Raw genomic sequence first — 16,344 nt, 5'->3', positions numbered from 1 at the left:
GTCGTGCGCGTGCACATCTAAGGCAAACTGAATCAGGTTGAGGTCTTGAGATGTGCGACAGCTGAGTAGGAACCCTGACCCTTCATGCGACACATAGACTTTAGTCCGTTGGTGTGTAGCGTCATGAGAGGTCTGCCTGAAAGATGCTGCACAGCTTCAGCGGTGAGCGGTTGTCAAATGCGTACACCTGCATGTTGGTGTTGCAGAGCGCTGGAGGGTTAGTTAGGCTGTGGTAGATGTTAGCAGCCATGAGATTGATGGTGGCTCCAGTGTTGATGAGCACGGCCACGGAATGGTCTTGCACTCCGATCTTGCAACTCTGCACTGTCTGTCGGGTGGCTGAGAGCATGTTCAACATCCTTACCACGTGGACAGTGGCTACGTCATCCTCATCCATGTCACTGCTGGACGAACTATCGGTGAGTGGTTCAATTGCCTGCACTTGCTTCTGTGGGCCTTTGGCCCGTCTTCTTTGTGATGAGCGACACACTTTGGAGAAATGGTTCTGCTTACCACATGCACTGCAGGTTTTGCCACCGGCAGGGCAGGTTACCTCGTGGGGGTATGGGCCTCCACACCACCCACATGTCCGACTCTGTGAACTTTGCTTGGAGGAGTGCGGGGCTAGTTTGGCTAGCTTCGGTCTGTTCCCCCGCGTTTCTTTGTATATGGCCTTGACGGGTTCTTCGTTGATAGGTGTGGCGGAATTGGGGTCCATGTGGGCCGTTCTGGCTTTGGATAGTTCTATGCAGTGCCCCAGCGTCAGGATGTCTTTCATGGGCATGTTATGCTCTTGCAGGACGCGTTTGCGCAATTTGGATGAAGCGCACCTTTGAATGAACTGAGCCCGGACCTCGTCATCTTCATATGGGAGGGTGCAGGTGCTCGCCAGAACCTTCGGTCATCCATAGAAGACGTCTACCAACTCATCCGGTTGCTGTTGCACCTGGCGGAGAAGGAACTGTTCATAGTAGGGGTTGGCGTAGAGCTCAAAATGGGCTGTGATGGCATCTCGCATGGCGGTGCAGTTTCTCAGTGGTACGGCCTCCTGTACTGTCTTGGAGATCTTGTGGATGTCAGCCCCGCCTAGGTGGAGGAGCATGAGCCTCCTCTGTAGAACTGGGATCTCTGCTGCTTAAAAGTAGGTTGTTAGGCACTCAACCCACGCTTTCAAGCCTGCCGCTTGAGATGGGGGTCCCTTTGATGGTGAATGGCTCCAGCAGCGGAATTGACACCATGATGGAGAGTGGAGGGTCACAGTGGAGAGCAGGAGGTGAAGATGCTGGGTAGTTGCACAGCTAGGTGCACTTGTGACTTGTGGTGCAGGCCAGTGTGCGCAATGGGTCTGGCTGTGAACTTGTGTGACCTCAAAGGGGGGCCTGGCAGAGCAGACCATACACTCAAGTATCAGTGGGCTAGTCCGCTTACTGTGGTGCTGGGGTTGCAGGGCTGTATTGGGGTTCCTCCTGGCAACCAAGTCTCAGAGTGCTGGCTTGATCCCGTTGGACTTGCAGGGATTGGCCACGGTTCAGGACGTTCCTGCCAGAGGTGGTGTGCCGACACAGGGACACCTCGTGGAGGCCGTTACTGGGGCCTCAAGCTCTTCGCCATGCTTCCGATTCGGCTCCGGTAGGGCGAAGCAGTGATTATTTAAATTCCTCTCTGCACTAAGCTACGGGGTGGTGCGAGGCACTGTGCAGAGGTGGCGGAAGGGCACGGGCACTCACCTCACACTCACTGCTCCGATGTGATTGTGGCTCAGGTAGGAGCACTTCAGTGACTCTGCCGGAGGCCGCGCCACACGAGGCTAGGGGCGAGGCCAAACGTGCATGGGGCCTTGGCAGGAATGGGCGCTCACAGCTAAGTCTTGTCCGTTGAGCCGATCCGCCGTCTACGCTGCAGCTGGAGGCAGAGGGCCAGCGGTGACACAGCAGGGCAGAGGCTCTTCTTCGAGAGGTGGCGACACTGCAGGGATGGCGGCTGCAGCCGACGGTCGGTCTCGCGTTGGAGATACGGCGGGGTACGCTGTGGGAGCATAACCACCTTGTCACCAGTGTAGTGTTTAGCAGGGCAACTCATGGCCTAGCCATGTGGGCATAATAACAGACTGGACACTGTGGTTACTTTAGGGGCCAGATCACAACTGAGACACGCCTCGAGCCCCGGGCTCTTTATTCAAGTCTCTCACGCTGGCTTGGCGTACGCCAGTCCAGCCCACCATTACTGATGTTCATGGGTTCCCCACTAAGCTCTCCCCTACATCACAGGGAGGGGTGGGCTCACCCTTAGGTTAGCAAGACTACAGTGGAGACTAGCAGAGAGACGTTAGCTCAAAGGCAAGCCATGGAGGCCCCACAGAAAATGAAAGTGAGAGCATGGTCACACAGAGTGTGTCTGAAATAGCTGCTGTGCATGCCTGCCTCACCCCTCAGTTATACCTCTGGCTCAGATTGCAGAGCACGTCCCTCACACAAGCATGTTATTCCTGTTCGAAAAATGAGACCACAGTGTCATATAAGGTCCCTGCTGCCTCCACACCCAGGTTACCAGGATCACACTCTGCTCTGTTGCTGTTTGTGTGATAACTGCAGCTCACGAGCTCTGGTTTGCAGACAGGTTCTGAAGCAGGGCTTATGTTTTGATGTTATGTTATATTTTTCATTTTGTGCTGTGTGTTTTATGCTATTTGATGTAGTGTGCTATTCTGTCGTATGATTATCTGGTATTAGTGTTACTCATGACATGGTATGTTATGATGTCATGTTATTCTATATACATTGTTATGATATTATTGATGTTATCTTATGCTAGTGATATGATATTTCAGTTATGCTATATGATATTTGCTTCTATACGCTATGCTGTAAATGTGATATGGTATGTTAAATTATGCTATTGTGTGCTATGTTATGTTAGATACATTATGCTATGATTCTTTATTATGATATTATTGTTTGCTATGTGATGTTATTTTATATGTCTACACTGTTATCTTATCATATCATTACCCGTAACCGTGAATCATCTTCTGAAATAAAATAAGTGCTCCATAAAAGGTGACTTTTTCACAGCTTTCTCGGCAGACAAAAAGCTTGAGAGGAAAGGTGGGACAAATTGGAATACAGAGAAAAGAGGAGAGACAGAAGGCAGAATAAAGGGTGAGAACAGGGGAAAAAGTAAAGGGAGAAATCAGGACAGAAGGATTGAGATGGAAAAGGAAAGAGGGCACAATGAAGAGGGTCCTTGCGTTCAGTTGAGGGGTAAGGAGCCAGAGATGTATGCACACTGTCCCCATAAAGAGGTATGGAAAGCTGTCCATTGAAGCACATTTCTGGATGGCTTTAAGTTAACTTACCTAACAGGAACTCCTGACTGGGCAGTTGAGGCCACCGTACCTGGACCTGTAGGAGTCACGTGTGATCCCAGGGTATCAGGCCACATAGTCTGAAAGAGGCAACCTGCAATGGAATAACCTGTATCTTCAGTGGCTGCTGCTTTTTAAGATTCCAGGACAGGAATTTACTAGCAAAGGAAGGACCAATGAAGACTTGTGTCCCATCAAGACGAACTATTATCTGGGGGGAAATATGCAATTCTGTAGAAATGCTACTTGGTCCTAACATGCCAGAGGAGTGCCAAGGAAGTCAACCTTGGTGTTTATCCTAGCCAACATGGCTTCAGGAATGTCAAGACTCAGAAAGGTCACAGACAGCGAGTCACTCGCAGGGCTGGATGAACCTGTAAAGTCTGGAAGAAAGGGCACTTGAACATGAGGTCAGGAAAACACTAGAGGGCACAACACCATGTCACCTGACATCCTCACATCTTGGCTAGTTTGGCCTCTTCTGTGATGTTAGGAGAAGATTCAGTATTCATGGCCATTTCACGATGGAGCAGACGCCTGGCAGCGCGTTGTCTATTGCTGTCGCTCTCCACCTTGCTTTCATTTTTACCCATTTACCCTTCCTCTCCACTTTGCTGTTTTCCACATTTCCCGTTCTCCGTGGTCAGGGTTTAGCTTTGGTTTATTTCATGATCTATCAAGCATTGTGTTTGGCTTCTTGTTTCTCCTGCTTACTGTCTTGATCCTCCGCTTGGGTCTGATAGTAGCTTGCCACAGCACATCTTGCTATTTTGACTGCTGGTCCATAATACTGCAAAGTCCGCAAGGTTACCTGCAGTGGCGGCTCCTTCGCTATGGCGGAGGAGCGTTGCCCCACTACTCAAAAAGAAAAATACACTAATAGTAACGTACAGTTATTATCATTGTATTTTTCCTATTGAATTCAGTGGCTTTTATGGCAGGGCGGGGCTGGGCAGAGCAGGGAAAGAATGGTTTTCACTCTTTAAGTGGGCATGACTGCTTGACCGGCCCTATCAGGTCTGCCAAACTGTCCTGCACACTCTGCATCTGCATTACACTGCCTGGTGAGGAACATGCAAAACAAATCCCCATCTGAGTGCCAATCCGTGGGGCTCAGACCAATCACAACACTGCATTGCAGCGTTGTGATTGGATGTGGGGAGGCTGGGTGTCTGGTGCCTGCTGCTGCTGGGACTGCAGGAAGAAGGAAGCTGAAGACAACAGAGGAGAGGCGGCGGGCAGTGAAGAGGTAAGTGTTTTTACATTTTTAATTCCTCCTCCCTACCCCACCACTCTTGTCTGGATGCAGCCTTTACTGATTACCTGATGGAAACCCTTAGATGGCGCCACCAAGTTAGATGAATCCATCTAGCGGGCAAATCAAGTCCTGGTGTTCTCTTGCTCCGTCTCCTCTTTTTGCCCCCCATGTCCTCAAACTGGCTTGTCAGCTACCCAATATCGCTGCGTAAGATTTTAGAGGCATCAAGGCTGCTTGGCAGACTTGACTGATCAGGACATGATGAAGACTTCACAGAACAACCTGGGCAGTGCACTCAGTGACATCACACTTGCTGTAGGCACCATGCTCTGATAGCGAACTGAGGTCGGGAGGCGCAGTCAGCATTTTCCTTCCACGTGCCTAGTGGTGGCCTCACTTCCTTGAGTGTATCTGAGCCTTAAGCTCATCTCCAAGGTCCAATATAACCTTCCTGCTCAGCCTGTACTTCCCATATGGTCAAAGGGGCTCATTTACAAGCCATGTGCACCGCCGGAATGTCACCCTGCGTGGCTTTTCATGGCCTCGCAGATATGGTGTAAAGCCACGCAGCACAAGTCACTACATTGCCTCACACTTCATGGGGGTGATGTGCCATGGGTGTTGCAGTAGTTGTTCCCACTCAAGCCCAGGGATTTTGACACATTCCCAGATTTACAATATAGCGTAGATCAGGAAATGGAAACCTCCGCAGGGGAAGTATAACAAGGAGAAATAACTCTATTTCACTTAATTTTTTCTTCTTTCTATGTAGGCTGCATTCTGCAGCACACATAGAAAAAGAGAAGCACCCCCATTGATTGTTTTGCACAGGAAGGTGTCCCTCCTGCATGAAATCAATCATTCCTACAACACGGGCACCCTTGCACCATGGTGATACAAAATATTCTTTCTCTTTTCTTTTGACGCAGGGCAGTGCAGTTAAGTGACGTGCAGCACTGCCCTGCATCAAAAAGTTGTAAATGAGGCCCAAAGTTTGTAAATCTGAGTCTGACTGTTCTTTCCTGTCCCTGTCTCTTCTGCTGCATTGCCAAAATCCTCAGGGGGGGGGTCAATGCCTAATCCTTTGATGTTGCTCCTGATTGGGTGAGATGGAGATCTGTGGGGAGAGGGAGGGAGCAGTCAGAAGCAAGGGCGTCGGTCCTGTGACAGCGCGAATTACAAAAATCTGCGCTCCCGCTTACCTAATTGTAAAAACAGCAGCTTCTCCGTGATTGAAGACACATGTGCACACGCACTAGATGCGCCCTCACTCCTGCTGAAGCTGCACATATCACTACTAGATTTCCATCTCGCTCCTTCGGAAGCGCCAACGAATACAGTCAAGGGACCAGGCATCGACCTCACTTAGACGTGCCTTATGACACTCTCTGTAAGCTCTGCTCATTACCGTCCCGTCCCCGTGCAGACCCGGTTCCACGGGTGCGACTTCACTCCCCTACTCCCACTGCCAGTGAGGTCCCCAGCTTGGACCCACAGCATCTTCTCAGGCATTCAGATTTACTTGTCCTGATGATGATCCCATAACCGCTGTTGGGGATCGAAACGTCGTCGATCAGTACATCTTAATTCCATTTTATACTTATGACCGATGTGGAGTACAAGATGTTCTTTCTATCGTGACTGCAATCTCAATATCACTTAAAAGTCACTTTACAGCCACATGCCTGAGGTCAGGAAATCTTTTGATTTCCAGAACCCGGTCACTTTCTGCTCACTTATGTTTTTTTGTATGTTGTCCGATGTTTATTGAATATGTAAATAAATACAATTCGTTCCATTTGGACAATAAGACACCCAACTCTGATTGCAGTTTTGTGGTTATGGTTATATATTTTCTTTGAAAGGGACCGTTGTCTCTAATAATATACTGCTGCCCTTGGTCCTTTTTGTCTTACAGGGTTCCCTTGTGTTTTTTTCACTCACTATAGCCATTTTGGAGAAAAAGAAAAATGCATTTAATGTCTAGTAATTTTTGAGTCCAAAATCTACGTTGTAGGATTTTTTGCAAAATGTAAATGTAGTGCACAACATTTATGAATCACGATTTTGTATTCAGTGTTTTGGAAATCAAAATGTCATTTCACAAAATTACGAACTCGCAGTTTGGTCAGTTTACTTTGCAATTTTTGCAAGTTGGTCTTTTTTAACAGTTTGTACATAGGATCATGGTATTTAAGCAGTCACAAACCTGTTTGTAAATCGTGCAAAGACCAAAACCTTCAAACACAGGGCCTAATTTTGCACAGGAAATAGTACATGTGACTTTCCTCCCCAGAAAAGTAGTATATGCTTTCCATCAAATTTTGACCAACCTTACAGGTCCAATCTGCTTTAAAAGTTATCTTTACCCTTCTTTCTATTAGGGTGATTTACCTCTGTAACAAACTACTATGTCCCTCTAAGTTAGCCTTGAAATAGTTTCTGGTTTTGGCCAATTGCACTGGACCAATGTTATTTAAGTACTGCCTGACCCCCAGTTACTAGTAAAATACGCTTTCTTAAATTGACTTTAAACATACACAGTTAGCACCTATGATAAAAGATTATAGCATAATACAACAGTTTGTGATAGGAGGAAGGAGTGGACATGAGAGATGCTTTGGCTTTCTGAGAGGAGCTACTGCCCTTAAAAGTAACATATGTTAAAAATAGGTTTCAAAATCTAGCATTTTAGTCTATTGCTAAATGACCAGCAGCTCACCATGACCAATGACTGCACCCACGTCTCAAGTTGCACTTAAACCACTCTTATGTGTTGTTTTATCCTTCAGTGGAACTTAATTTAAAGTATTCAAATACCACTTCATGGCATCCAGCCATGCCATGATTTGGCACATAGCAAAACAGCGCTTTGACTACCAAAGTATAGTAAATGACAGGTTCAGACGATTGATATCCTTAAACCAGAAAGGCTCTATGAGAATGATCATTTCTTCCCATTGGTGCATGAACAGGTTTGGCAGGTGAGAGGAAACTGACCTTCAGGCAATCATCGATACAGCTAAGTCCTTCGGTGGCTGTGTTGGTTTTCCAGGCACCTTGTTCTGGCTCCCTCTAAATGTCTCAGAGTAAGTCAAACAAACATGTTTGAGGAGACAACCTGTTAATGCTACTTGACTGATGTCAGAGAGATATTCATCTATCGCTGTGGCATGTGCTGTACCCAGCCCTGTTCAAAATGTTATTGTTGTTAGCTGCCTTGGGGTTTGTTCATTGCACAAATTAAATCTCTGGGTGTTGTGAGTTGCTATCAGGAAAATCAACATTATTTTTAACTGCGAGTAATATGCCAGGCGTGAAAGCATTTCATATGTTTCTAACACATACAGTTGTTCCCTACAGTTGTTGACTGCTGGTTTGACTGGCAAACTACTTCTTGCTCTGACAAAGACTGAATGTGGCAAGGCTCGTTACGCAAATTTATCAATACTCCCAACAGTCAAATACAAAAAGTCTCAAATTGTGTGCTCCAAGGAAGAGGGCAGCCACTAATGGCCACAAATATGAACTAGATAAATCCAGTCCTTCAACAAGAAACAGATTTTCCTGAGCACCACTATGCGTGTCTTCAAGAATTATAATTAGAATCTAATTATAATCACCCATGTGTTTGGCTCAGGGTAAACACCTACAATTTAGATTTCATGGTTTACAGACGACACCAAGTAACCCCAGAGGGGGCGATAGAGAGCCTATGTTGAGGCGGAATGAAGCACGATGGATAATGACGTTGAAATCTGTGGAACTTGGACTCAATATTGATCATGAAATGCAATATTTCTTGGGCATGTGAAGAAGGAAATATTCTGATCCACGGATTATAATGCTATCCAAATGTATATGAGATATAAATTGGGATGCTTACAACCGATAGACTGGTATGTTGGTGAATTCGGTGCTGTACTGTGTCTTGTAATGCATATATAACTGTACAGATTTGTATGCTAATGGGCAGTGGTGACTTTTTTCGGGTGATGTCCTACAATGTGAAATTGTGATTGATCTTAGAAAATTATTAATAGATTTCCTGGTTAATGGATTTATCTCTCAAAATATATGTCAATGTGAGTGGTCGTTGACATTAGATGGTAAGGTTGGACTAATAAAAACATGACAGATAATGGAGGGAGTATTATGTATTATTCCGCCTTTATAATCTCTTGGTTTTGTTGGATTCAGTCCCTAGTGCAAACTGCATTGAGGCAGGTTGATTGTATTGACTTAGATGTAATAGGAGAATTAAACTAGATACTCTTTCCTAATATAGGTTGTATAGCTTCTTATGAAGAGCGAAGTTCGAATGGTTAAAATGTGTGTGTGTCCGACGATAATAATTTTAAAACTTTTCAAATTTGGAACATGTGAAGAATGAGAATAGTGATCGTAGAAAATAGATCTTGAATATGTAATAAGTTTCGAATTTGGGAGAAAAAATTGCGATTAATTTGAACATGTTCATAAAATTGCAGGAAATTATGTGTTTTTATAGTGTATGATGATTAGGAACCTCTTGTAGATGTTGCGAATAATGGCTTACAAATCCCGACCACGTACATGTGGGAAGTGGGACAGTACGCGTGTATTAGACTCTGTAATGCACGTGAAGGAAATGGCGGCCATCGTGTGTAAGTAACACATGCGTGGTTTTATGTTTAATGTTACTATGTTGGATTCGATTTTTAAACACCCGTTTTGTGTAACAGGAGGATCGTTAATGACCAAAATTAATTGGATTTTTGAGGTAAATATACTGTATTAGACCGCCAGTATACGGATAATTGGTTTTCGGATGGGCTATATATAAGGGAGAATCAAGATGGCAACCAAGCAGAACGCCGTCTGAATATGAGTGTGGAGTACTCTCTAATGCTTGGGTAAGTAATAGTATTTTAATGATTGGATATAGGACTGACTCCTTTATGCATGATGGGGAGATAATTTATATACTGAGGAGAATAGACTGATTTGGTTGATAATGGGACCTCGTACAACGCGTACGGAGTAACTGTAACTGATATGCTGGTATTGATACGGGATTAAGTCAATATTGGAACTTTTGTTACACGGAGAGGGAAAATCGGGTGGATGATGGGACCGCATACAATGCGTGCTGATCAACTATTACTGACACGCTTATATTGATACTGGATCAAATAGTTATATAGTGATTTTGCGAAACAGAGACGGGGAAATTCGTTTTATTATGGATACGGTATATGTGAACTGTTGGATATAGATATACGCTTGGCGGGCTGAAATTAGCCCAAGAGGGTGAATTGGCTGACGGTGTACAACGCGATGTAACCTAATGCGTTGGATCGGACACCGTAACATGTGTTACAATTAATTGTAAGGGATACTTTTGTATCTATACCAAATGGGGTGAATATTGTGAATTTGATATGAGGAACAATTATGAGAAGTATGGAACTAGGGTTGAGAGATCTGTTTCCTTTGACACAGATGTGTTTGCAGGCCATAAGGATTTTAACTGGGGTATCTATTGTCTTGGATCGAGGACGGAAAGGAATGGTGGTAAGATTTTTGTATTGACTTTAGACGGAATGTCGAATGCCATGTTTTTGTAATAAGTATTATGGCCAATGGATAGTGACTTTCTATCTTGTGCTTTTGGTTGAACAAAAATCAATATTTTGAGGTTTGGACTAAAGAGATTGTGAAAGGTGAGCTCATTAACCAGAGAAATGAAGGAATATTTTTGTGATAGTCACTGGGTTGGTGGTGAATCATATAACATATACAACACTTTTTTTGTGATTTAGTGCACATGTAACTATTGTTCTGTGTATATAGTGTGAACAGATATCTCACATCAAATGAGAAATACCTTCCAGAGTACTCCAATATGATACGAACTGTGCTTTAACAGATTCCCTCTTTCAGTGGTATGTGTATAGATATTGATCCTACAATGTGGCACATGTATTGAAGTGGTTAGGATCACGATAATTACTTGGAGATCGCCAAACACATGGGTGATATGGTGTAGGTGATCTTATCAAGTATTTGAAATGAAACTTAGACTTATGTTGTTTATTTGCTTATAGCCCTGATGAAGTCAGAGATGCATACGCATTGTGTCTGACGAAACACGTGTTGGCTATATGCAGGCTATATGAAGAACACTGTATCATGCCAGAAGAGGATTAATTGTGACCTTTTGAAGACAATATCTTGAAAATAAAAAATCGGATTGGAAAGAAGACGGATTGGACTATAATTCTATAATACACACATAGTGGTGCTCAGGACAATCTTTTTTTTACTTCTTGCTCTGTTTGGTGTCTGGGTAAAGCTGTCTGATTGTATGCCCAGGACAGGTAGACAGCTGGTGATTGCTGGTCAGAGGAGAAAACAAGATGGCAGTGGAACCATTATATCCCAGCAGCCGGACAGTTGCAAGAAATATGTATTCCAGCTCTTGCTGCTCTGTGCGACTGTGAGTGCATGTGGCTTATTAGAACATTGGAATGTTGGGAGTTCCATTGCAGACAATGGAGTGCTCCGTGCTTCTACGGGCCGGTAAAGGCCCGCAGAGCAACATTCCAATGTTGCTTTTGTTCACAGCTATGGCTGTGAACAAAGGCATCTCAGAGCTCGAGGGGATGTAAAACCTCTCGAACTCCGAGAGCTCTTTGTTTAAATTGTTAGAACATTCTGTCCCATAGTGGCAGAATGTTCTAATAGCCTTATAGCCCGTCGTAGCTGGGCTATACCGGTTATTGAAGTTCCGCTCCCTTGTTAAAGTCCCTCGCCTTCGGCTCAGGTCTTTAACGCTGGAGCGGGTCTTTAATAGCCAGCATAACCCGCTATGGCGGGCTATAAGGCTATATTAGTGTCACCTACACCATCCACTCCGGTTAGATCTTTACTGACTGTGTGGTTGCTTGTATGGAAGGTTTCATATTCCTTATCCAATCACACGTAGCATAGTGATGGACAAGTGAGACAGCATTAGCTTTATGGCTATCATTGCTGTTGTCGTGGCCATATCGGTTCAAGTCACAATGAGTTACAATACACTACAATACATTTTATAGAGCACACAGTTACCTAAAAAGCTGTCCCGGTGCTAACAGTAAGAGAGTCTACTGAATTTAAAGGCAGAAACCAGCTTAGGGGGAGGTTATAAGGAGTCAAAGAAAAATATTTTAATCCTCTGCCTGAAGACCGTTTCGGATGAGCAGCTTCTCACAGCCGCAGGTAAGGCTGGCTTTTAGATAGGCAAAGAACGACCACCTCTTCTAGATTTAACAATACGAGGGGTTTGAAACAGATTAAGATTATTGGAGTGAAGGGATCACACCTGGGATGAAAGTTTGAATGGACGCCTAAGATATAGAGGAACCATGGATTTACAAAATCTTGAAAGCAAAAGTGAAAGCCTTAAACGGAATCCTTTTGCAAATTGGCAGCCAGTGAAGCTGACACAGGTTATTAGAGACAGAACACCAAGAAGGAAGTTTCAGGATCAATGCAGCAGCAGTGTTTTGAATAATCTGCAGACGATGTATAAGAAAAGAAGGGTGTCCAAGATATAGACTATTGCAATAGTCCAGTTTAGAAGCGATCAAGGAATTCACAATGGCCTTCTCCTGACCCACCGGAATAAAATGCATCATACGTCTCAGAGATCTAAGAGTCAGAAAAATAAAAAATAGACAAAGATTTTATCTGAGATTCAAAGGTAAGCTCAGCATAACATTTAACCACTAAACTCCTGACTACTGGACAAAGACAGGGAGGATTGCCCATCTCCGGTGGCCACCAAAGGTTGGAGTCAGGTATGGTTTAAGCTCCGCCTCCGGGCCGGAAGCCCCGCCTCCTGGCTGGAAGCTCCGTCTCCGGGCCGGAATTTCCGGCCCGAGTGCAGATGTAAAGTTAGTAGTTGTAAATCCATTCTGTGAATACCAAAAGTAGTAAGTGCATTCTGTGAATACCAAAAGTAGTAAGTGCATTCTGTGAATACCAAAAGTAGTAAGTTTAGGATTTTGTCTTAAGTTAATTCTGTAAATCGGGCCCGTGGTGTCTAGAGTTGGCCTAGAGTTTCAGAAAGAGATTGTAGAGAAGTGGATGATCTAGCCATGGGAAAATAGATAAGCGCACCAGAGACAGAAAAGGAGGCTGGAAGGGTAATGGTGAACAGCATGCCCTCCATTGTTTTATTGTTGTTAAGTTTAGAAATAGAACACAGAGTTGATGCACAATGTACCACTGCAATTCCTTCAGCGATTTAATTCTCACTGTTAAAATGTTTAATGGAGAAATCTTGTAGGACATACCAGTCATTATCAGCTAACATGTTAAAAAAGTCCACAGCATGTCTTGATAGAGAACGGCAATTTAGCAGGCCAGCTGTAGATGCTGCCTTCTCTTTTTTTTAGGCTGAAGAAGCTCCAATAGAAACACCAGAATTAGTGGATCTAGAGGGATTGTAGAAAGCAAGTGAGGCTAGATCCAACAGTGGGACAGTAAAACCACAACCTGGGCAGGTAAAGCTTGTTGCCAGAACTTACTTCATAAGGGGTTCCAGGGTGAATGCAATGTGCAGGGCGGAGTGCCATTAATGGATAATGCATCGTCACTCCGGCAGCATGGCTGGTGCTGGCCGTGATCTGGACGTGGACAGGCCGTCAGTACAAACAGAGGTGGGTAATTTGTTGACCGATAAACCCTTAACAAGCATTTGCAATGCAATAGGTCTCGCATTTGCAAGAGTTTAAGCTATTAGCATTGTAAACAACAATGCCTTTTATTTATTTGTTTTGCGAACTAACACATAAATAAAAGGCATTGTCATTTACAGGTCCAATAGCTCAAACTCTTGTAAATGGGAGACGTTTCAAAGAAGCAGCCATCATTGTCCCAGCTGCTTGGAAAGTGTGATGTGCTGAATGTTGCAGGAAAGCATGTTGTGCATGCAGTAGAAGGAACTCATTAAAGAAAATGGTGCTTACAGACTAAAAAAGGCATACCGTGTAACAACCGAAGTAAAAGGGCCAGTCCTCATGGGATGTTACAAATGAAGAAGAGGTAGTACTAAGGAGGGACTAACAACACTATTAACGAATCAGAAGCCAGCATTTATGAAGGACAATGACACAAGCCAATGCCAAATATGGGCAGAGAGTGGGCGTGCTTCTGTTCTATACTCCAATACAGCATGCCGCAGAGAAGCGCATGCGCTGCCCAGGCTTGACCTAAAAAAGTAGTAACTGAAAAGAACGCAGTTGAAGCAGAGTTGTCAGCCAATCAGACTGTAAAGGCAATGCTCCATGGGAAGAACAAACACAAGACTGACAAGCTGGGAAACCAAAAAGAAGAAGGTATATGAGAGCTACAAGGAAGCTTGACCAATGGTAAGCAATTGGTGGGTTTCAAGCCCCTCTATGTTCTTGGCAAATCAAAATATGTCTTGCGACTGACAACGCATGTGATGTCTAGTAGGCTCGATATAAAAAGGGCTAGAAATACATTTGAGTGCTACAGGGGCACTGCTGTTATGTTCATAATTTGTGACCACTTCTGCGATATCTGTTATAAGCGATGCATATCTGAAAGTGTCTAAAGGTCCTTGGCAACGAGGATGTAAATCGGTTTCAGATTGTGATCCCCTGTTGGTTGACACACCTGTAGACAATGTGTTGCTACAGGGGTCGGGGGATCTGACTGAAGTGCTCCACACCTTTAAAGACCAGCTGTCAGGCACTTCAGGGCTCTAAAGTTCCCAAGGCCCAGCTGCGAGTAGGTCGTCTAGTCAGTTTTTTCTTTTTCTTTGTGTTCTGTGACTTGTAGTCATCTTTTTATAATGGGAAACACAGGACTACAAGTCCCAGAGTGCATACAATTCTGGATTAAATGGCCTACTCAGTTCAGGCTCACCTTCTGTCTTCCGAATGTGTTGCAGGTAGGAATCCTAGCTATGAAGCTGTGAGAGGGACGGAGGCAGAACAGACCGGAAGCCCCCAGCAGACAGTGCTGACTCACCAGCCGAACCGGAAGAAGTTAGAGGTCTAGCTGCAGCTGGGAAAATCGAGAAGGAAACCTTGATGTCATCAAGGAGGGACGAGAAAAGGGACGGAAGGAAGGAGCTGAAGTCAGCGATACCGGAGGAGAAAGTGCAGAGAGAGATGAGGAGCGAGGAGAAAACGGTGAAAGAAGACGAGGACGGTGAGACTGAGAGGACGGAGACCGAAGAAAGAGCTTTATACAGTGCCACCAAGCCCGGCGGCCCGCAGGGGAAGGAGGACGCCCCAGGTCCTTTCGCCACAGCCCTGGACATGGGTCATGGGTCATGGCTCAAGGCAAGTTCCTTTGCGGGGGTCGTTTTGGTGGGGGTGGTGGGGAGGCACCGGGAACTAGGGCACGCGTGTGTTGTTTTGAATTTCCACCGCGTTGGCTTTCCTCAAGTTCTCACCCTCACTATCTGAGCGGTTTTGGTGACGGTAGCTCATACGGCAGTATAAGAAAGCACAACAGTAACCCCTGGTCGTTTTTTTCTTTTTTTTGCTTTCCCTGACCTACGGACCGAGGGAGTTACCGGATACACCCAGACGCCACGAGAACCAAGAGCCTGGAGTAGAGAACAAGAGGGACCGCGGACCACTCTGTGTTGGCAGTTACACCAGTGATTGCGAGACTTGATACCCTTTTCTGTTACATAACGTATTTACTTTGACCTGCAAAAAGGGGGACACTTCCTATCAATAAACCTCCTTGCAAACATATCTGACATTTCCCCTGGTCCCTTCTGTGCAACCACTACAAAGTGGTGTCAGAAGTGGGATAGACTAGTTGAAGTGTTGAATTATGACACAACCCGTAACCATGGAGGGCGTCATAGCCCAGCTGGCCGAAGGGCAGCGGCACCTTCAGTTAATGTTAGAGCAGCACTCCCAAACCGCCCAGAAAGATCGGGAGGCTCTCCAGGAAGCCATAAGGGATCAGGCCAACCTACTTACCCACAAAAAACAGGTCCAAGACACCGCGATCTTACGTCTCACTGATGCTGTAGTGAGTACAAGGGTGAGACCTAATGTTACGGGATCCGTCCTTCAAAAGTATCAAGAAGGGGATGATCCAGACTATTTTTTTATTAACTTTGAGAGCGTGGCAACCACAGCATCCTTGCCTCAAGAGAGGTGGGGCCAGTACATTGTTCCTCTGTTGCCAGGGGAACTCCAGGCCGCTTACCAGGCAGCCAACGTAGCCGGAACCACCGCTTATGAGGATATAAAGAAGACCATCCTGGAACACCTGGGTTGCAACCAGGAGCATTACAGAGGAAAATTTAGAAAAGAGAAATGGACTTCAGGAGACAATCCCCGCGTCCTCAATTATAGGAAAATAGATGGTTGACACCCCATATAGCCAGTATAGAGGAACTTACTGAGAAGGTATATATGGAACAGTTTCTCAAGGCTTTGCCTCCCAACACTAGGTCGAGTTATGTTATGTTATGTTATTTGGCTTATATATCGCATGAATCACCCTCAGAGGGGTATCTTGGCGCTTGCGGAGTTGCAACAGGAATTGTGATGGTATGCTATACTAAAAGAGGGTGGATTTCAGGCCCTTTCTGAATTTCAGGTAATCCGGGCATTGTCTTAAGGCCAAAGGGAGCTGATTCCATATTAGGGGTGCCTGATAAGAGTAGGCTTTTCCTCCTGTTCGTGTTTTT

The sequence above is a fragment of the Triturus cristatus genome, chromosome 7 (assembly GCF_964204655.1).
Source record: "Triturus cristatus chromosome 7, aTriCri1.1, whole genome shotgun sequence".
NCBI lineage: Eukaryota > Metazoa > Chordata > Amphibia > Caudata > Salamandridae > Triturus > Triturus cristatus.
Note: the sequence above shows the minus strand (reverse complement) of the source record.